At 45.4% G+C, this 22,364-nt stretch overlaps 1 protein-coding gene across 1 annotated transcript in view; it reads right to left on the bottom strand.

Annotated features, from left to right (window-relative positions):
• MAPKBP1 (mitogen-activated protein kinase binding protein 1) overlaps positions 1-22,364 on the bottom strand; it is a 986,444-nt gene that overhangs the window by 584,345 nt on the left and 379,735 nt on the right. The window lies entirely within an intron of this gene.

Genomic DNA, 22,364 nt, shown 5'->3' on the forward strand with positions numbered 1-22,364 from the left:
ACCAAAAGTGACGTTACACGTTATATGGGAGAATATTTTCTGACTATAGGTACCATAGATTTAAATGAAGCACACAGAGACAACTTGACCTGTTCATTACATGAACAAGAAAAGATATTTTTGAACATGGCAGAGAAGAGAAGGGAGAGTTTCCAAAGAAAGGCAAATGACAAAAGGCAGAAAACACCTAAATGGGCTGAAAACATGGAAAGCACCTCAAATGGCGGGGCAGGGCCTGCTTTGTTGCTGGATTTCGAGAAGGGAAACTCTGTCTTCATCGCGAGAAGACTAGTTATTATAATAACATTTTCATTGGTTCCAGTCAATGTGAGCACAATTATAAGGTAATTGGAGGTTGGGGATTCAAAAATGGGTCAGAGCCTGTGTTTCCTCGAATTTATTATATATGTGGAGACAAGGCTTATTTCAAATTGCCGGATCACTGGTATGGAAGCTGCTACTTTGGCATTGTTTTCCCGAGAATATACCATGTGAATGAAATTGCTGGAAGCAGTGAAAACACTAATGGCTTAGTGCGTACCAAAAGAGAAAGCGTAGGTGAAATAATGGGTAGTATTTTTAGTGCACTGATACCTGGAGTGGGAGTGGTTCTGAATACTCACAGAATTTGCAAATTGTCCACAATAGTGGATGTGTTGTCTACTGACACAGCTCATGGATTTCTGCTGGTCAATACCGAAATGGTTGCGATCAGATCAATGGTTTTGCAAAACAGACTTGCTCTTGACACCTTATTAGCAAAAGAGGGCGGAGTCTGCCGGATGTTGAAGGCGCAACATTGTTGCACTTACATTCCGGACAAAAGCGTACAGCTCAAAAGATATGTGAAAAACATTACTAATTTGGAAAAGGAACTCAAACCACTCGAGGTTGATAGTGCCTGGAAGAGACTGGTTGATGGTCTCTCCAATGTAGGTCATTGGTTTGCTAGTTTAGGTAAAAGCTTATTACTTAAGGTACTGATGCCAATTGGAGTGATAGGTCTTATCCTATTTGTCATATTCGTCTGTTGCAAATGTCGCAAACACACAAAGAAATACCAAGTGAATGCGAGAGGAGTGAAACGGAGTGCGGATGAACTTGAATTGGAAGAAATGAATAATCAGATTTATAAAAAGGTGAAAAATTCTCACCCTACCAAAACTGAGAAAGAAAAGCTGAATCGCTTGTTGGAAGAGATAGAAATGTACAAGGTGTGAAAGAAGTTGGCATCTGGTTCCATTTTTTGTGATGATAGTAAATATCATCAAAGAGGGGATTGATAGAGCAAGATTTCGCATCGCGACTTGCTCGAGTCAAGAACCTCGAAAATCTGTTATAATCTCGTAACTTCAATTGTTTGTTTTACTAATTTTATGTATTTTGAATGTGCGTGGGTATCATAGAGATGCTTGCTTATGTGTTTTACTAATACGATTAATTCTTGTCCCTAAAATGGACGCTGCTTGACTTTCCTCTTCTGCGCATGCGTCAGTCACACTCACGTGACTTCGCGTAGAGATAGTTTTGGACGGAAAGGGTGCGCATGCGTAATAAGCAATAAGATGGCTGTGCTTTGATAACGTGGTGAAGCTTTGTGCTGCTGCTCTTGTGACATTGTTCGTTGCACTTACCATTAATGCATAGTATATTTTTATAATGATGAAACTAAAGTACGACATCCTGACATGAAGTACATTCATTTATTTTTATGTACTAATTTGTTTTCGCTTACTTTTCATGTATCACGGGAAATGGGGGTCCGAATGGGTCGTGAGCCATTTTGAAGGTCCTTTCTGCGCATGCTCCAGATGCAAGGCCAGAGTCAACCATGGACCGTGGAATACAGCCAGCTGGCAGCCACAGTCAAGAGGCTCCTGAGAACGCTACCTCTGACCCAGGAGGATGGAGCCAGTGTTCCTAGACTGATACAATTGTAGTCATTTGAATTGTATTCTGTGCGACTTTCTCATGGGAACCCCAATCTTGCTAGGCGGCACCTTCACATGCAAATTAGGCCTTAGAATAGTCTGTTCTGATTGGTGTGTTAACCAAATCCTACCTTAGGACCAATCGAAATTTGGGGATTCTGACACTTTGCAACATTGGGGGGTGGTACACTGACCCAAAAGAGTATATCTAGCCTAGGTTCACCTAGGGAAATTGTCCGACTTGTCTGAATAGCTGACCTGTCACTGACCCAACGCACTCAATAGGTGACTTGATACAGAGGTGCTGCGGAGCTCTGTCCGAAATTTGACCATAGACTCTGAAGGTTTTACTGAACCTTAAGTGCTGGCGGAGCACTTTGCTGGGGAATTCGCTGACCCAATCGGGGTCCTGACTGATAGCTGCAGAGAGGGTGGAGCGCAGGCGTTGCTTCCGAACTGCGGGTGCTGGTCGTATCCTGGTGGTCCTGTCCTGATCCTAATCTGGGTTTCCTGTCCTGTCCTGGGGTGTCCATTCTGCACCTGCTGTCCCACTGAGGGTTATCCTTCCTTGAGGGTTTTCCTGTCCTTAACTGACCCGTGGCCAGGGTTGGTTTTCACACCAGTCTAGGTAAATATCGCTCTGAGTTCTTAAAACTGCACCTTTCTATTTTTCTGTCTTTGCTTCAATAAAGACATACCCTTTGCATATGTTAATTTTCCATGTTTTTCTCTGCAAATCATTGCATCTCATTAAAGTCATTTACAGTTTGCATTTTCATAGCATGTTCCTATGTTCCCCTGCCTTTTAGTATAAATCTCACCATACTGTTTATGAATTTAATAAAGTTTTACAAATTTCTCTTAAATATTGAATCGAAGTAATAACGTTAGAATTATAGCGTGTTGCACTTTTACCTTTCATAGATGTATAAGTTTTCCAGTGTCTTTTCTCTCGAAATATGACCTAATGATAAAATCCTAAAAACGTGCATAAAATTTTCCTAGCATTTAGTACCCTCACTCGAATTTCATTTCCGTTATTTCTGAATTCCCTCATTATAAGGTTAGATGGTTACCTGTATACTCTTCCTATATGGTTATGTGCTCTTCGTTATTCTGATTATAGATTGCCTCATTACTATAAACTGTATGATTGCAGAATCTGAAATTTAAGATAAACTTTTAAAACTTCTCAGTTGTCCGTGGTCATTTCATGAAATCAAATACAATAAAGTTGGGTTTGTATTTTGCTGCCTTTCCTTTTACAGCTAGCTCCCTGACCCATCGTGGTCATAGGTACCCATAACGGTGGATTGTAAGTTGGGTACACTGGAAATAAATCGAAAGGGAACTCACAATTATTGATAGTAGATTGCGTGGTCATCTGATCAATGTATATGATAAAGTAAAGTATATGGGCCCGAAGCCAGAAGTGGCGAAATTATTGGTCGGGTGACCCGCGATCTCTAGCACCAGCGTGCATTGTTGACCAACAGAATGCAGGAAGCCATCAGACCGAGCAGGCGAAGGACCTTCAGGACTGAACGACCGCTCCATTGTAAAATAAAGGAATCAACTCCTGTATGACGCAAATCCTTTGAGGTGGAGGGAATGCTCGACATACAGTTGTATCCAGTACCGCACCCATGAACAGGTTGCGCTGGGAGGGCACAAGGTGAGATTTGGGCACATTTATCGAGAAACCCAAACTGTACAACAACCGAGTTGTCCCTTGCAGATGACGGAGCCCTATCTCTGGAGATTCTGCTTTGATCAGCCAATCGTCCAGATACGGGAATACCGGAATCCCCGATCTTCTGACATGTGCTGCCACCACAGCCATCACCTTGGTAAAGACTCGAGGCGCAGTAGTAAGACCAAACGGTAGAACCACAAACTGGTAATGTTCTGATCCTACCGTAAAACGGAGATACTTCCTGTGAGACTGCGGGATAGGGATGTGAAAATATGCATCCTGCAAGTCTATTGACACCATCCAGTCTTCTTCCATCATCGCCTGAAGAACCAGTGCAAGGGTGAGCATCTTGAACCTCTCCTGTTTTAGGTAAAGGTTCAAAATCCTGAGATCCAGGATTGGACGAAGTCTGCCATCCTTCTTGAGTATCAGGGAGTAGGATCCCTGACCCCTTTCCTGCTCTGGAACCAACTCGATCGCACCCTTTAAGAGTGTCTGGATTTCCTCCTGCAGGAGTAACAGGTGTTCCTCCGTGCAAAAACCTTGGCAAGGAGGGTAATTCGGAGGGAATTCCCGACAGGGAAGAGCATACCCATTTTCTACGAGATTGAGAACTTAAAGATCTGATGTAACCGATTCCCAATCCCGTAGAAAATAGGTAAGCCGACCTCCTACAGGACCCGCATGATCCGGAATGGCGGATCTAGGGCTGCTTTTCTGTGGCTGGGGGGTTGGAAGAAGTGGAGGAGGAGGAGGAGGAGGAGGAGGCTTGACGTCCGAGGACGAGCTCTTTGTTTACCCCTGTATGACTTAGAGCGGATTTTGTTGTTGCTGCTGCTGTTGAACTTGACGGTAGGGACGAAAAGAAGAACGTCCAAAACCTCAATACCTTTTAGTTGATGAACCTCTGGTCTGCAGCCCCAAAGATTTGGCAGTAGCCCTACTGTCCTTGAATCTTCCCAATGCTGCATCAGCTTTCTTACCAAATAGTCCAACACCATCAAAGGGTAAATCCAACAACGCAGCCTGAACATCCGCAGAAAAGTCAGATGACTTCAGCCAGGCAGCCCTTCTAGAGGCAACAGCAGTTCTCATGATGCGAACAACTGAATCAGCAGTGTCTAGCCCACTCTGAATCACTTGGCGAGCAGCCGCCTGTGCATCGGCCAATACTTCATTAAAATCCTTCCTGCTGTCCTCAGGAATTTTAGGAGCCAACAGCCGTAAAGAATCCATCAGGGCATGTATATATCTCCCCAAAAGACAAGTGGCATTGGTCGATTTTAAAGCCATACTTGCTGAAGAGAAAGACTTCTTCGCAGTCTGATCCTGCTTCTTGGATTCCTTATCCCCAGGCACTTGAGGGAATGCACCCACAGCCTTTTTTGAACAGGCTGCCTGAATAACCAGACTTTCAGGCAGAGGATGCGAGGATAAAAATTCAGGATCCCCAGGTGCAACTCTATACCTCCTTGCAACACTTTTAGCCACTACAGGAGCTGTAAGAGGCTTCCTCCAAACCTACAAAATAGGTTCAGTCAATGCTTCATTAAAGGGAAGCAACGGTTCAAAAACAGAACTTGGGGAATGGAGGACCTCAGTCAAGAGATTGGATTTATATTCCACTGTAGGCAAAGTTACATTTAAAATTTTTGCAGCCTTCCTCATGACCATGTGGTATGGTGTAACGTCCTTTGAAGGGGCACCAGACACAGATGACAGGTCCCATTCAGGTGAAAGTTCCAAACAACTAGCTTCTCCTAGATCTTCAAAACAGTCCTACTGAAGCTCACCTTCCTCCATCTCAGCCTCAGCCTCTCTATATCTTTGCTCCTCTATAAGGCGCTGAGCATCCCTTCTAGATCTCTTTCAACAGCCGCGCCGTTGGATCCGTGAACGACTCCGACGGAGTCGGTATCGACGTCGAGATCGAATCCAAAAGCCCAGGGCGCTGTTCCAGAGGTCGAACCGGAGCCGGCGACAGCGGTATTGGCGTCGACGACCTCGGCGGCACCGAGTAATACCAAGGCGGCGTCAGAGCCGGCATAAATGGCATAAAGGGAGCTGAAGCATAGGAGTGAGGAACCCCTAAGTTATACGCCAGTGGACCCAAAGGTGCACCTGAGGGGTACAATGCCCTGGAATAGACTGCATACATAGCGTTTAAAAACGCATTAGGGTGTTGACCTGGAGCTGGGAAAGGTGGGTAAGAACCCACAGACTGACCCTTCAGAGGTTCCGGATTCGCCTCTTCCACAGGTGGATGTGTCAGACATCGAGGCTCATTCAAAGGGACCTCTTCATCCTCTCGAGCAAGAGACGGCGCCTGAGATGGATTTGAAACCGGAGATTGAACCTGCGACTTCAAAGGCGAAGCCTCACCTTCTGGATCCAAGACCTCTGGTGATGGAGACACTACATCTTTTCCATGTTTCCTCTTAGGTGACTTCGGTCTCTAGTACGAATCCTTACCGGAGTGATGCAGAGATTCATGCCTTCGCTTCTCATGCTTCTTTTTTCATTTCGAAGCATGGTCGGACGACGACCTCGAAGGCGACGCTGTGCGGGATCTCGACATCGCCCTTCTCGAACGCGATCTCAAAGTCTTCTTGTCTTTTCTTCCTCTCAACTTCGCCATCAGAAGTTTAGTTTCCCTCTCGAAGTGCCTTCGGGTTCATCTTCTTACATGAAGAACAGCCTTCGACATCATGGTTCGAACTCAGGCACCAGATACAATCCTCGTGCGGGTCCGTGATCGACATCATTTTGCCGCACTCTCCACATGACTTGAACCCGGTCTTCTTAGTCGACATCTTCAACGAGACAAAGAAGCAAGAAAACAGAGAAAACAGTAACAAAGTTACTAACAGCTACAGAGATTCCCCGAAACCGTTAGCGTCGACGACGCGGAAAAAAGGGAACAGATGTCATCACGCCGGCGTGGGCCTATTATGGTGACGTCAGCGGAGTCGCGCGGGATGCTGTGCCTCTGTGACGTCGTGCACTTCGGCACGAAGTTACAAATAGAATTTCCGAATGCTGCTGACGCAAGGGGATATTCACAAGGTGAGGAATCCACTGGCAGATGTATCTATCAGAATTAAAATTACTCTTCACATCAATAAGACCAGTGCAAAACTCAGTCATAGTTAAAATGAAAAAAGAAATGTTGGCTAATCATGGCACCCCATCAAGCGACCCACAGATTGCTCATTCAGTAACAGAGGGGCAGCATCAACCAATCAAGACGTCTCGGGTGACTTTCCAGCTATTCCACAGGCTACAAGTTTCAGAGACAAATGGAACCTGGACGGATTCCACAGGCTATGCAAGCAGAGACATAATGGAAAGTGCTTACCCAGAAACAGATGAGGAAAATAGAATAGAATAATGTTTTTACAATTGCAGTCCTATTATTACTTAAGTGTTAGTATTAAGGAATAATAATATGATGAAACACAGGACTGCGACAGTAAAAGCAATATTCTATTTACATCCAATAGAAACCGGGGATCATAACAATTTCAATGATATGGTCACAAGCATCTCGAGATGAAGGACAAATGAAATAAGATAAAGAATGTACTAATTGAACTGAACATTATTCAAAATGTAATCAGGTAAGTTGCGACCTATGAGTCAAGTTGAGTAGGTATATGCCACTTATGGTTTCCTATGTATATCACATTGCGGAACAACATTAAAAGAATATTGTATATATTTTCATGGTGATAACCTACACAATAAACGGCTATCAGTGGAGTTTTGTGAAATTTTGAATAAAGCTGAAAATTTCCCAAGTATGTAACTCAAGACATGACTGGATACATTTACAATAGAACATAGAACCCATTAAGTAAAATAACTATTATAAATAATATGGGTTTTAAAATTGATGGACTGTCTTCCTAATAGATGGATACAATTTGAAGAAAACAACCTCAACTTAGAGGACGTACACCCATACTGGATGAAAGGCACGTAGAAGCTACCTTGACCCATAAAGTCATTGAATGGTGAAATAGCAGGTCACGATATATTGAATATTTATAAGGAACCTAGTATTTAGGATAATAATCCAGGAGATATGCGACAATATTTGTCATAGCATTCTTACAATTTATTATAAAAACATGATAGTGCACACTGAACCAACTCGCTGCAGGAATGATTAGTAATATATCCTCCTTTTTTTTTGTTGCTTTAAACTGTTTCAGATAAAAAAAAATTTTTTTTTTAAAAAGCAACAAAGAAATATATGATTTAAGAGTCCTGAAGAAGGCGGAGATAAAATCACCGAAAACGCTGCTTCGACACCTGTTTTATTTAATGTGAATCATTATTTAATGTGAATCATTGTTTAGACAGTTTTTTTAAATGCAAATCATTGTTTATAGTGTATGCACAATTGTTTATAACTATTTTTAAAGTCATATTCAATATACAGAACATAAATGCGTAACTGGTATTGACATGTGAATGGTGATGAGATCCTGAAATATATGCTAAAAATCATTTGACAAGGTAACACCCATCTCCATTGGATTTGAACAAATAATGTTTTATGGAATGTGTTATATGCTTTAATATGAATTTAATGTAGTACCATTTATTTGAATATATTCTTTTTGTTAAATAGTTATTTTGAGGGAAGGTATTGGTTCAGTGGTGACCTGACCCCAGGTCGCTCCGCATGCCGAACGGCTCCTCCTGACTGCCTGAGTCTCTGCCCCACTGCTCCGCCGCTGCCGAGGGTTCGCCCCTGGTAACTGTTCTTTTACCCCCTCTGTACTGCCAACCTTTTTCCTTTGCTGTTACTGTAATTGCATTTTTCGTTATTTTTATTTTCAGGCGCTCCTTGCGCCCCTGCCCTCTGTGCCCCCCCGCTCCCCGCTTCCCGCCGCTGCTCCCCCGCAGCCTGCCCCCTTTTTCCTTCTCTACCCCCTGCCCTCGTCCATTGGTCGCCCCGCTCCTGCCTCCCAGCTGCTCCTCCCTCCCACTTCGCCTCTTACGGAGGCCACGCGGCGGCCACTGGCGCACCGAAGGCGCGCCAAAGGCAAGCCAGTCTGCGCCAGTCCGCTCCTAGACTGCACCCAGCGCCAGAACCCCTGGACCCAGCAATGCCAGACTGCTCTACGACTCCAGCACCCTCCACGCACTCAAGACCAGACGAGACCACCCCTGCTACCGGGACACCCCGAAGCGCACCCAAGGGCGCTTTGCCTGCCGGAACTGCAGATTCACCAGCATCCAGCCCACCAAACGACCATCCAGAGAACCCAACCACCTCCGCTTCATCCTCCTCAACACTCGCTCTGCTCGCAAACACGCCATCGTACTCTGGGACCTCCTAGACTCCACCGCCCCGACGTTGCCTTCCTGACGGAGACCTGGCTGAACGCCACCTCAGCACCAGACATAGCCATCCTACAGAGCTACAAGATCTCCCGCAGAGACCACACCAAAGGAGTGGGAGGGGGAATCGCCATCATCCACAAAGACACCATCAGAATCTCGACCAACACCGCCGACACCATCACCACCGCCGAGCACATACACTTCCAGATCCACACCGACCCCAACACCACCCTCAGAGAAACTCGTCTACAGACCCCCCAGACCACGACCACAGTTCAGCTACACCATCGCCGACCTAGTCAGCACCCACGCCCTCGCCTCCACGGACTACATCCTCCTCGGGGACCTGAACTTCCACCTCAAGAACAACAACGAAGCCGCCAACACCACCGCCCTGATCGACAACCTCTGACTCGAACAGCTTGTGACGACACCCACCCACGCCGCTGGACACACGCTGGACCCCATCTTGTGCACAAGCCCCCACGTCTCGTTCAACCACACCACCGAACCCCACTGGACCGACCACAGATGCATCCACTTCACCTTTTGGAAACGCACCACACACCACCGCACCCAACAGCTGCCACGTCGCTGCTGGGGCAAGGCCACCAAGGACCAACTGACCACCACTCTCGCCCTGAGACCACCCGCCGAACCAGACACCGCCGCGACCAACCTCAAACAGTGGATCAATGACTGCGCCAACACCCTCGCCCCTCTTAAGACCTCCACAACCAACCACACCAACAAGAAAGCCGCCTGGTTCACCGAAGACTTCCGGATCTCCAAGCGCACCTGTCGGAAGCTGGAGAAGAAATGGCTCCACGACCGAACACCTGACAGCCACACAGCCCACAAGAGCGCTACCCGCAGACACCACCAACTCACCAGGGCCGCCTTCAAGGGCCGCCTTCAAGGACCGCCTAGACAACAACACACACAACACCAAAGAACTCTTCAGCATCGCGAAAGAACTCTCCAACCCCAGCTCCAACATCAACAGCATCCCACCATCACAAGACCTGTGCGACTCCGTGGCCACCTTCTTTCACCGCAAGATCACAGACATCCACCACAGCTTCAACTCAGACACCCCGCACCCACGACCGAGACCACCACCGCGACCTCCACCCACACCAGTCGCCTGACCGCCTAGTCCAACGTCAGCGACGAAGACACCATCAAAACCATGAACTCCATCCACTTCGGATCCCCATCTGACCCCTGCCCTCACCACATCTTCAACAAAGCCAGCACAACCATCGCCCCCCCACCTTCGAAAAACAATCAACAGCTCCTTCGAGACAGCAACCTTCCCGGAAAGCTAGAAGCACGCCGGGATCAACGCCCTCCTGAAGAAGCCCAAGGCGGACCCCAAGGACCTGAAGAACTTCCGGCCCATCTCCCTGCTCCCGTTACCGGCAAAGGTGACAGAGAAGATTGTCAACAAACAGCTAACCCGCTACCTCAAAGTCAACAACATTCTGGACCCTTCCCAATCTGGTTTCTGCAGCAACCACAGCACCGAGACCGCCCTCATCGCCGCCACTGACGACATCGGGATCCTGATGGACAAAGGAGAAACAGCCGCCCTCATCCTCCTAGACCTATCAGCAGCCTTTGACACAGTTTGCCACCGCACCCTATCAGCACACCTCCATGACGCCGGAATTCAAGAGAAGGCCCTGGCCTGGACCACATCCTTCCTCTCCGGCAGAATCCAGAGCGTCCGCCTCCCACCCTTCCGCTCAAAATCCACCGAGATCATCTGCTGCGTCTCACAGGGATCCTCCCTCAGCCCGACGCTGTTCAATATCTACATGTCTACATGACACCGCTCGCCCACGTCGCACGACAACAAAACCTCAACATCATCTCCTACGCCGACGACACCCAGCTGATCATATCCCTCACCGAAGACTCCCCCACACCGCCAAAGCCAACCTCCACAGAGGAATGAAGGCCGTAGCCGACTGGATGAAGGACAGCAGACTGAAGCTGAACTCTGGTTGGGTCCGAGAATGAGGACCTCCGTCTTGTCAATCAGCCTGGGACGACTCCTGGTGGCCCACATCGCTAGGAACAGCCCCGGAACCCACAGACCACGCACACAACCTGGGGGTCATCCTGTACTCCACCCTCTCCATGACCAGGCAAGTCAACGCCGTCTCCGCGTCCTGCTTCAACACCCTCTGCATGCTCCGCAGGATCTTTAAATGGATCCCTCCCGACACTAGGAAAACCGTCACCCAGGCCCTCGTCACCAGCAGACTCGACTACGGGAACGCCCTCTACTCAGGAACAACAACCAAGCTCCTGAGACGACTGCAACGAATCCAAAACGCCTCGGCACAACTGATCCTCGACGTCCCCCGACGCAGCCACATCACACCCCACCTGAGAGGCCTGCACTGGCTCCCCGTTAACAAGAGCATCACCTTCAAGCTTCTCATCCATGCACACAAAGCCCTACATAACACCGGACCTGCATACCTCAACAACCGACTCCGCTTCCACACCCCCACCCGAAACCTCCGCTCAGCCAACCTCGCCCTCGCCACAGTTCACCGTATCCGAAGGGCCACCGCCGGCGGAAGATCTTTCTCCTATCTCGCCAAGACCTGGAACGATCTCCCCACTAGCCTACGACAGACTCAGGACCTGCTGGCCTTCAGAAGACTCCTCAAGACCTGGCTCTTCGATCAGTAGCAGCCCCCCTCTGCCCCCAGCGCCTTGAGACCCTCACGGGTATGTAGCGCGCTTTATAAATGCAGTGATTGATTGATTGGTTACTATTTGATTGACACTACTTCTATAAATTGAAGCACAAAAGGGAATCTTGTGTGTAAGGTCCCTCTAAGACAGCAAACGTAAAACAGCACAAGAGGGTTCTTCATTTCTATGGGGGTACAACAGGTCTTGGGCACCTCAGCAGGCAAGGCAATCCATTCTGGGATTTGTCTGTAATTTCTAGTCTGCATCTAGAGCCCCTGCTCCTACATGAGCAGCCACTATGGTTTGATATCTCAGTCCCTCTTTAGCCAGCTTTGATGACCTCCTAAATGTTCTCCTGGTAGCGCGCTTGTTTTAAATGGGGCAATTTACCTGGGATTTCCTAACTCCCCGTATTAGGAGGAAGATTCCGCATTTTCTGGACTTCTTACAGGCACTGCTGCTTTCTACTTATCCGCAACTTCGCTCTAGGGGAGTGGACCTGCCATACTATTCAGTCCTGGTGATAACCTAACTTAACGGCGTCACCAACCCCAGTGTTCATCCATGTTAAACCACTCTCCCTGCCTGTAGTCCTCAAGCATCCAAGCATTCAGTAACTTGGCGGGTGCTGGTGCATCCAGCAGACGCCTGTAGCTCCCACTTGAGCACAAATTCACCAGCAGGACTACACCACAGATCCCTTCCTTTAGGGTGCCCAGCATGTTAACTTGCTACTGGTCCTGTATGGGGATTCAGGAAGCTAGTGCCATTAGTCCTGGAAACAGTCCACAAGTGTCCAACTATACAAACCCAAAGTGGTATGCCCCACAATCCAAACAGGGGTTCATGAGTAGGGCTGATCTATCCTTCTGCTTCTTTACAGAGATGGAGAGTTCTAGAACATGGGACTCACCTTCTCAGGCCAGTGATGTCCCCATAAACCACTGCACTCCTCACTGGCATTTCAGGGAAACAGCGCTGCTTATACATAGAGGTCAGGCTGATTTAGACCAGCTTCTCCCAGCACCTACACATGTGCATACACCAGTGAATACATGTCACATGCAGCCTGCTCAGAGACCGTTACCCCAGTTGCACAAAGGAACTGACCTTACATGAAAGAGCAAGTACTGCATGTTGCAGCTCAATGCCATTTTACCATGGCCAACAATACTCTTTAGAAATATCACTCCACATCAAGAGTCCACATATCACAGATCCAAAGAGAAAAAAAAAGTCACGTTTTCTTGGTTAATAATCCAATATCCTAATCCAAATCAAACAAATGATAGTGTAACCATAGTGGTCTCATCAATGTTAATAGTAAGGCGATATGACAGCAGCGAAGTAATTTGTGTTATAATCGGTCACCTCGTGGGTGACATCATGAAAAGTCTATGTGGCAGGAGAGAGAAAGTATCAGAGGGACGCAAGTTATCATTTGTGTACTGCTCCAATATTCAATGATTTTCAGTTTTGGAACGTATTCATAACTTCACTAACTTTTTCCAGTGAGTTTTTTTCTATTATATACAGCATTCATTTGCTATGCACCCACACTGCACACTTGGCCAGCAGAGGCTCGATGCCAAACCATCCTATCAGCCAGGACGACCTGACCCAATTTTTTTTAATTTGCGTAATTTAATCATGCTCTTAAGCAGAGCTCTCAATTTTATGTCCCTCGCAAACTAGCTTTCTTTGAAACAGATTTTGTACATGTTCAACCAATGCTTGTTCTGGGCCTTTTTTTCAAGCATCCTCATTCTGTTTACCGATCAAACAGACTTACAGTGGTGGAAGAAATGTAAGTCACATTAGCCAATCAGATCAAATAAAATGTAAACATGTTCAACAGAATTCACAAGTTTAGTCAGTCGACAAAACATACAAAAGTATTAATCCTTTGGAGCCTGCCTGACATCTTAGTCAAATACAAGCATCGCAAATCTACAGAACAGTGTACACCAAATCCACAAAAACATGCTTCCCCAGCAGCAGTCTACTCTCATGCAAAGTTGGGAAGTAAATCCTCACAGCTGTTTTTAGGTCGAGCCTTGGCAGCGCATGCGCTGCTCTGCAAGGCATTCTGTATTCAGGTGGGCCTTGAAGCACCTTCATTGGCTTGTGTCATTGTCCACTGTAAACTGCAGCTGTTCATTGGCCAATAGGCTTAGTAGTCCCTCCTTAGTACCGCCTTGTCTCATTTCGTAACCTCCCATGGAGACACCACGGTTATGTGTGTTGTTACTCGGGAGGCTTGAATTACAGTATCCGAGTACTATTTTCTCAAATAGCTTTAGACATACTCTCTCCCAACACTTAAAAAAAAAGAAAATTATAGCACAGGCGCCAAACTCATTTGCAATGCAATAGGTCTTGTATTTGAGAGTTTAAGCCATTAGCATTGTAAACAACAATGCCTTTTATTTATCTGTTTTAAATGCACAAATAAAAAAAGAGGCATTGTCATTTACAATGCCAATAGCTCAAACTGTCGTAAATGTGAGTCCAACTGCATTACAAATGCTTGTTGTTGTAATGAAGAAGGAACTTGAACGGACAAAACGTTTTGCCTATCGGATGGATCTGTACAAACTCTGCCTGCTGAAACATCACTAGACATGCTATTGAGTGCCAAATTTCGTACAGGTATCTCAGAATGCGATCAAGTTATAGGTGGAACAAAAAAAATCCCTTTCAAATCGAAACCGTGACGTACCTATAATTACAGTCATATTCGCTAACTACTTCCGAGAATCTCAATTCGAATTTATGCACTTCATGGAAATGTTGCTCAAAAGAGAACTGCTATTTAACTTCAAAACAATAAATAAATACAATCCACAGACTACTCGCCCTCTACTGCAGCCGGTTTCTCTCTTGATGTGCCATGGAAAGAGAAGAAGGGCATGGAGCAGGGAAGAATGGTTTAAAAGTTCCTTCTGGTTAGTGTGGAAAAGATGCTTTAAAAAGGTAGATGCCCTTCTTGGCTGTTACGTACCACTAAACTGGCTGTAGCAGCACTGAAATAAGTTATCAAGCATTGGCACAGTCAACAGGTCTGTTTTTTGTTAGGGACTGGGTTTTGGCACATTTCCTGAACCGACCAAGTTAAGCTCTTCCATGAAACAATTGCCATGAAAAGGAGGGACACGATTAGGTTAGTATTTTAAGTACTGAACGTATATGTCATATACAGAAAAAACTACACAGTATTGTATTATAGTATTTGTATAGCACTTAAAACCACTATGTGGGGCATTGAAGTGCATGTTCACACAGGGAGCAAGCTCCAATATGCTGGTATATGGTGGAAAGAGTGGTCTTTGCTTTTAGACCATACAGAGGTGTTTCCATTGACAAAGGGTTAATATTTGTATTGCATATTTAGTAAAGACTATGGGCGTGCATGCCTTTGCTTTGGGATAAAATTTTAAAAAGGTGTAAATCCAACAAGCTACTATCACAACAAAGTAAAACGAATGTACAAGAGATTACTAAATAGCGTTTTTTTTAAATAACTGGGCAATGCATTCAAATTGCAAGCTCTTCCTAAACAAACAACAAACTAGTAATTAAAATGTAGTGTAAGCAAATTAACTACATCTCACCATACACATTGGCTCTAATCTATCAAAAGGACTACTTGAACCCATCACCAAACCCTAATGGGTACACAAGTGTGATAATGTATCCATCCACGAAATGCCTTTCCCTTGAAGGACAGCCCATCTATGCAATTGCAAAACATGAGGCACATGGAAACCCCTGGTTATAGGGGGCTGATCCAATCAATGCTTAATCTGTACTGCTTACTGTTCTTTTTTGATGAATTGATGTGTTCTAAACCGCTAATGAGGATGCAGCTATATGTGTTACAATGCGAAGAATGTCATAGGAAGGGGGGTGTTCTCCATGACAATTAGAATGAAGGTTAATGAAACAATTCTGTAACTCAGTTCTGATACAATGAACAAGTCACTTACTTTCGGTAACACTATCTAGTAGAGCTCACATAGCCGCAGATTCTTTACCTTACAATATTCCAATACTTCAGACTGGATCAGGATTTTTTTTTTTTTACGTTTCCTCCTGCATGCTGGTGGTTGGCGTTGTTCAGTTCTGTGTGATGCGCGCTGTGCCTATATAAGCTCCACTCCAGCCTGCTGACTTCAGTTCTTGACTATTTTTCCCCACACCAAAAGCACTGAGCCAAGCTGAGTAAGAGTTACTGGTGTGCCAAAAGTGAGATCCGAAAGGACCTCTCAAGTTAGAGAAGACAGTCTGCAGAACGCGGAGGTTGATTCAGGTCGGTAAGGAATTTGCTGCTATATAGAGTCTCTACCAGATAAAGCATTACCGAAGGCAAATAACTTCCTCATCTGGGAGAGACTAACCGCAGTTCCTTACCTTTGAATAGATACCATAGCAATCTCTCCCCGTAGGTGAGTCTGTGGATTATTTCAGGCTAAAGTCCTGGAGGACTGAATGGGCAAAGTGGCCATCCCATCAGACCGTACTGTTGAGGCAAAAGTGTTTGACAAATGTGTGCATCGATGTCCACATAGCAGCCTAACAGGATCCCCAAGATGGACTCCTATTGTTAATGCGGTTGTCACAACTCTGAAGGAATGAGCTCTTGAGCCCTCAAGGGGCTGTTTCTTGGCCAATGCATAGTAGATCTTAATCTTAAAGTAGAGAATGATCCATTGTGATATGGTTCTCTTATGAATTGCATTCCCTTTGCCCTTGAAAATCCAACAAGCGTTTGATTGTCACCCAGAAATCTTTGCTACTATCAATATAGAACGTTTCAGCTCTTCATGGATTCCGGCAGTGGACTCTCTCCTCTTCTTAAGGATAAGAAGGGGGGGAGGGGAAAGACTGGCAGAGTGATGTTTTGCCCAATGCGAAAAGATGTTACTACCTTTGGTAAAAAGGATGCCCTAGTCCTTAGAACCAATCTGTCTGGTTAAAAAGAAGCATAGGGAGGGTAAATGGAGAGAGTGCTTGTAACTTGCCAACTCTCCTGGCATATGTTATTGCCACAAGGAAAACAAATTTCAAAGTTAAGAGCTTAGAGGGCAGCTATGTATTGGCACAAAAGGGGAACACAAGTAGAAATTAAGAACTAAATTTAAGTCCCAGGGGCCATAATCAAAGGTGTGGGAAGAAACATATGTTGCATGTCTTTATGGAATCTAGTTGCAACAGGAGACTTAAACAGGGAAGGTTGATCCGGCAGCCATAGAAAAGCAGAAATGGCAGATGGATATCCTTTCACTGTGCTCAGAGAAAAGCCTTGCCGGTCCAGTGATCGAAAGAGGGACTTCTGACAAGGGTGCATACAGTGAGTAAACAGGCTTAGATGCGTACCACCACACTAATTTGTCCCAACAGCAATCAATTGATGGTTTTGGTAGAAGAACGTCTGGTGGCAAGAATTACATCATATACTTCAGGCAGGATATCAAATACCCTCAACTGTCGCCGCTCTATCTGCACACATGAAGGTGGAGAGTGGACACTTTGGGGTGCAATACCCTGCCCTGCTCCTGCGTCAGAAGATCCTCCTGAAGGGGCAGCTTGATTAAAGGATAAATACTCAAGCTTGGGAGTTCGGTATATCATACTCTCCGTGCCCAGTCGGGAGTCACTGAGATGATTTCAGGCCAATCATTCTTGATCTTCTTGAGAACTCTGGAGAGGAACGGTATAAATGAGTACTGAGCCCCACATTAGATGAAACGAGTCTTTAAACGAGAGCCGCCTTGGAAACTCCAGTGCGCAGAAGTGCCGACATTGAGCATTCTCAGAGGTGGTGAACCGATCTAATCAAGACTCTCCACAATCTTGGAAAAGACCTTGCACCACCGCCAGATAAAGTGCCATTTGTGATACGGTAGGCATCATTGTGTGAGTTTGTCTGCTCTGGCGTACAGGTAAGAAATCTGAGGCTAGAAGTCTCCATCAGGTTTCTGTGACACTACAAACAATAAGGCATCTTCAAAGTAATTGCCGCACAACAAATATTTGGAATACAAAGGAAAAAAAATGAGGCGGGCATGCACAATCATCAAGAACGAATCGAACATATGGCCACTTCTGCCTGATAACAACCCTGCCTCGTTAAGCTTGTGTATTAAAGGCATGGACTGGGGCGCTAAAGTCATCGGATGTTATCAGCCAGTCCTGCTGCGGTCACAGAACAACGCGTCGACAGCCTACCTCCAACTGGCCGGTCCCTGAAGGCGTTCACAAGCGATGGGTCCAGCAGTAATTGAACAGGCATGCGGTGGAATGAACTTGGGAGTGCTCCCAGGAGCTCTGCGGCAAGGGAAGTCGACAGATTATTGATCTGCACATGAGAAACGCGGCATTCACTCTCCATCAACCTGAGGCAGCAGAGGACAGTCAGTGTACTCGGAGGGACAGGAACTCAATGGCAGACCACAAAATGAAGGACGTCCGAGATCAGAAAATGCTGCTCTTTGTCTCAATAAAAAAAGAGTATGAAAACAGACTGCCACAAGCACTGGCGGATACAACACATGCAGACTCCGGGCAGGCAGAGTCAACCCCCTGGACAATACCAATCAATGCACTAAATCAGAAGAAGTAATAATGCAAGTGACATTCTCAGAGCAACCCCAACGAGGGACTGAGAACCATGAGTAATAGAACGGCAGCAGCTTCTTTCAAAGTGGTTTCAGTGACCTACGCAAAGAGCAAAATCCGAGGTGTAAAGATCAAAACTATGGCCGAGTAGCAGAGGTCTGCGTCCGTTTATAGTTCAATATAGCAGGGTTCACCGCAGCTCGCTTCAGATCCTCCCCGGGAAAAGACGTCAGAATTCTCCCCTTTGTTCATTAGCCTTGATTAATGACATGCAAACTAGGAGCTCGACCTTATCAAATAGCGAAGACGATGCACTCTATATACTCAATAGAACATTATTTCTACATTCTAGGTTCTGACTGCATAAGGCTCCCTGCTGCAGATACTGTAAGTCGCACTGCTGCCTGCACTGCGGGATGCAGAGAACAAGCCTCCTCACCCCTGCCCTCGTAGGATTGGATCCTTCCATCCATTAAGACAAGGGTGACTTGGGCCGAGAGCCCCTTCGGATTTGCCAGCTATCCTGTTCAGGACTAACACTATTTTCCCATACATTCTGGGTCCACAGACTCTGCAGTCCCCTGCCTCTGCACATACTCACGCTCGGGAGAAATCGAGGCCATTTGTGCAAGTGTCTGGTGAACTCAAGTCCACTAGGCACTCTTTTAATGTATCTAACAAACACTTCCGGGTTATGGCTGTTTCCATCTTACCTGTTATCCATCAGTAACCGCGATGAAGGTGCGGCCCGAAGATGGGCTGAAACAATCATCGACTTGCACATTAGTTTGGGCTGCACTAGATAAATGCTGTTTGTAAAATGGCTCGCTCAGTATATCAATGAATCATGATGTATATAATGAGTCATACCACGATACAATACATCCCGTTTCTTGCACTTGGATGCCACACGGCTACAGAAAGACACCACTGCTTTAAGTCAATGCTGTTTTTGTTCACTTAAAGTACCGCAAAGGCGAGATAACAGGTATCGCATTTCAGTTTTGGTATGAAGAGTTAAAGTACCAGTTTGAACTGAATGTAACATATCGTGCTTAGATCTAGCTGCCTACTTAGCTTTCAAAACTCTATTGTTTCATTTTATTTCTCTGGTGACCACTGCGTATTTACAAGAAAGGCAGCTCACAGCATGTGAGCAAACCTGAAATCTCTATTCACTGCTTCTGTTCCTTCTAAATCTGCACTGATAGAGAATATCTACAAGTACCAGAATGCAAAGAATCATCAAAAATGGGTGATCCACTCCTCACTGGAACGAGCCGCCTTGAGATGGCTCCCTTACAGTAAAGAAAGAAAAAGGAAAATCATCGTTTGGTGAGATAAGTACTCGTTTATCCCCACGAGGAGACACAAAACAGCCCCTTTTCCGGATGCAGTAAACTGCCAGAATGATTTCCTGAATGATGTGGATGTCGGGGTGGATGAAGGGGGAGGGGAGCAAGTGTTTGAGGTAGCTAAGGTCACAGACGCGTTCCCAAGTGTCCCCAGAAAGATCTGAGGATTTGATGCAATATCAAAAGAGCATTCGAACTATACAGCCTACAGGCAGATGGTGACCTTAAGATGTGACAGAGGATGACCAAAGTTCCCCTTTTTGTAGGTTTACACTGCAAAGACCAATCATCCAAACAGATGTTCAATGAGGAACACGGAAGGTTTTCAGTTTTAGAACATGTGTTGAGTATACATGGTACAAATAATGGTGTGAAACCAACTGAGTGTTTCCATTGCTTTCACGTTAATATTGCTCTGCACCTGTATATCAGAACGCGCACGGATATTTCATTCTCAAATGTGGCTCTCTTATTTAATAATCTGAAGTGCACTTCAACCTCAAAAGTCATGTTAAGTTTTAGGACTTCAATAGGCCTACAAGCCACTTTAGGAATTAATTCACCAGGGTGTCAATGTATTTGTATCTTAGTTTCATGAATGTCTTGCTTGTTCTCCATAGAACACCCTACCACCTGCTCATTAGATTCATTTTCGAAGTATCAAGTTTCTGTCACATGTTTATGCTCCACAGACTTGCACTGGGTGAAGTGAATAGCCTGCACAAAATTGCATGCATTTAAGCACTCCATTAACTAACTAACCTTTTTAGGTGAGAACTCCGGTCGTTTGAAATAATTGTCTCCCTATTATTTACTGTGCTGCTTGCTATTCCTGCATTAAATGCATGGTTGACTTTTGGGACTTCCAACGTGTTCGGTTTTATTTTAACTCAGGTGTTCAGCTACACTTGGGTCCTCGCAGTAGAGGAACTTGTGCATTAATATGGTCTGCATATAAAGCAGTTCTAGACAATGTAGGGGTGTGAGAGAATTCAGAGATTCAACAATTGCTCCACTTGTTAACCTTTGGAAAACATGCAGAGGATGTTGCAGAAGTTCAGCTCTGAGGTTAAGGTCATTGCAAAGGATGGTTCAGCTTTCAGCGTAGCCTGTTATGTGGAACACCTTTCTTCCAACACTTGGCTTCCCACCAGTTGTCTGCTACTCTGGACAGATTTAAACTACCTTTTCAACAACTCTCAAACATGTATTTTGTACCTAATTTGAAAACATTTTCATTGTAACTTGCATAGAATGTAGTTATTGTGTTCCAGTGCAGGTCGAAACTAAGTGTAAATTTCGTAAAACCTTATTTTCACAAGTCAATTTTGTACAACTAGCATTGCCAATGGTACAGTTCAATCAAATGAGTATTTTATTCAGCTACATACTTAAAGGTAACATTTCTTCAGACAGGAATGATCACAACCATGTAATAAATCATACACCATTAAAACAGAAAGCAAGAACAATTCTTAATCCTTTGGACAGAGGTGTCCAACGTAGGTCCAAGATGCTCAGGAAAAACTAGTTTCACCGATTACTTCTCATTTGTGGATATACTGAAAATGTGGCCTGGACAAAGCCTCCTGGATCTACAGATTCCCAATGTGCCTACACTGGTCCTTTCCGAATGTTCCAAGTACCCATCTCCTGGAAAAGATATTGTGAACTGACAAAATTGGCAGCATGCACGATTATAAATCACTTGGGTGCGCACAGAAGAGGTTTGTTGATCACGCAGTCTTGTGAATTTTCATAAGAAAGTGCCTCCTCTACCGTAATTAAAGTGCTAGTGCCTTCCCTGTTTTTTTATTAAACAGTCCTGCCAAGTGCCGCGCATCTCACGTTAGATTAACACATTCTGACAATTTCCCCACATCATTGCAACAAGGGAGATTGCCAATTTTTTGAGCTTACATGACAAGTCTTGATTTAAGGGTGAACCAGACAAAAAAAACATGTTCTAGTCTATGGGGCAAAAAGAAAAGAAAACCCGGTCTTTGTAGTTAAATCAGTATGTACTGTCATTATATTCACTTATTTAGGGGTCGTCTTTAATAACAGTCTCGCATGGAAAGCTTTGAAGATCAGCAGAGTAGCCACTTTTTCAAAGACTGTGGCGGCAGTGTTGAACTTTGCCAACAGATTGGGACAGAGGCCCTTTGCCAACAGATTGGGACAGAGGCCGTGAAGTAACTCAGTCATCTACAGGGCCAAGTGCCTCGCAGCTGCTTCATATGGGTATAGGGTATTGGCAACTCAGGAGGCTTGGGTACTGTAGAGAATGGCTTCCTCAAGAAGTTGCTCTCCGTCCCCACTAGCACAATTTCCTTTATTTGTCACCTAGTGGCAGGGCTGGGCTATATGGAGGATTTTAATAAAAATGCAGCCTCTTCTACTGTGGCTCCAAATATGGTCTCAGGAGCAGACAGTTCTTTACAAGGTTGTCCTTGCAGATTGTCTGCAACTGGACTGCTGCATGGACATTCCTTGGCTAAAGTAGATCCACCATACTTTTCAGAGCCTGGTGCGCAATTGTTTAGGTCCCCGAGCAGCCTCAAAGCAAGTTTTGGTGCAACATTGAACACCATTGCTGACACCTTGCAAGAAAACAAGGACTGGTAATAAGGGAGTCTAATCTTTGCATTGACTGAAAGTGAAAGTGACCTCAGTCTGCCCTTC

Source organism: Lissotriton helveticus, chromosome 9 (assembly GCF_964261635.1).
Source record: "Lissotriton helveticus chromosome 9, aLisHel1.1, whole genome shotgun sequence".
NCBI classification, from domain to species: domain Eukaryota; kingdom Metazoa; phylum Chordata; class Amphibia; order Caudata; family Salamandridae; genus Lissotriton; species Lissotriton helveticus.